Genomic DNA, 1,542 nt, shown 5'->3' with positions numbered 1-1,542 from the left:
CTCTTTCTCCCCCTCTTCCCACCCCATTCTCCTCCACATCTCCCACAGTGATAGACACCTTATAACTTATTTTATTAAGGACTTTCTCCTGTTTTGTAGGAAGAATTTGGGTTTTTTTTTTTTGACATTGGAGGTAATCAATAGCCTATAGTAATAACTTCAGGTTTTCAAAAAAAAAGTTTACATCTGTGAATGCATCTTAAATGAAAGTTGTAGCTGAACCTTAATTTTGTTTCTGAGAAAGAAAAAATAAAGATGTTTGTAAATGAGAACACTCAGAAGACTGACAGAAGCAAAGGAGTCATTTGGGGAGGCAGGTTCTTACTAACCTTTTGAAAGATAACTAACTTGTTGCTAAGTCACACTTTAAAAAAGAAAGAAACCTCGTGGATCCAGACACATTCCAGACCATAACCACTGAACCTGTCATGGTCTCAAGGTTGAGTTTGGTGGTCTTGGTGTTGAACCATGGTGAAAATGAGATAATATGTTGGATTTAGGAAGAAATTAACAGAAGGTTCTGTCACTGCTAGTTAGGAGGCAGTGCTTTCTTTATGTACTACTAGCTGTAAAAAGAGAAAAATATAAAGGTGCAATTGCTGGCAGCGATCATTTGGTACATGGAAAAAAAGGTTAATATTTAAAAAAAATAAAGCCTAGAAGGAGAGAAGGGGAGAGAAAAAAACATGTATATGGGAAATAGGGGACAAATATAAATATATGTATGTTTTTATGTGTGTATTCTGAGTTAATTCTGTGGCCTAGTGTTAGTTATCCCATGTAGTACAAACAGTGATTATTTTCAGGCTGTGCCTGCCAGGAGATAATCATTTTTGATGATATTTTAAGAATACCAGAAGACTGTGCACCTCGGGGGACAGGTGAATGGCATAATTTGTCTTGCACCATCTGTACAGAACAGATCGATAAATGACTAATTTCTGTCATCAAAAAAGGTGCAACATGATTCATTTGTCAACATAAACTGGGACTATCAAGAGGAATTTATCTGAATCTTATCAGCTACAACAGACAAAGAAAGGATATACACACTTACCTGAACCCCAGAAAGACATTACCACCTAGTACTGTGATGGTAATGGTCCCTATCGATCCTTCATCTGATCATGCCCTGTGTGCACCCAAGGACTTCATGGCAGAACCTTCAGGGGCTTCATCTTAGCTTGATCCTCAATGTTCATGCAACCAATTTGAATTGTTATCTAGCCATCCACCTTTTAGCTTTCTCAACAGGCATCCATCACTTGTCCCATACTTTCATGTTTATGACTGGACTCATCTGTGCAGCCTTACTCAGCAACCTGTGGCACACCACAGCCTGACTCACAGCAGCAGCTGCTTCTCCAGCAGTTGGTTATCTCAGCTCTCAAAAAAAATTTACATGTTTAGAAACTTTCAGTTTTCATCCTGTGCTGACTTCTGAAACCCATGGAATGCTGCTGTGGCCTCAAAGCCCATGATAGCTACTCTGTAGCTAGACAGATAGATTTGATAGATGATAGGTAAGTAGATAGATAGATG

This window comes from Microtus ochrogaster, chromosome 18, assembly GCF_000317375.1.
Source record: "Microtus ochrogaster isolate Prairie Vole_2 chromosome 18, MicOch1.0, whole genome shotgun sequence".
NCBI classification, from domain to species: Eukaryota; Metazoa; Chordata; class Mammalia; order Rodentia; family Cricetidae; genus Microtus; species Microtus ochrogaster.
The sequence above is the reverse complement of the archived record's forward strand: the minus strand, read 5'-3'. Positions refer to the sequence as shown.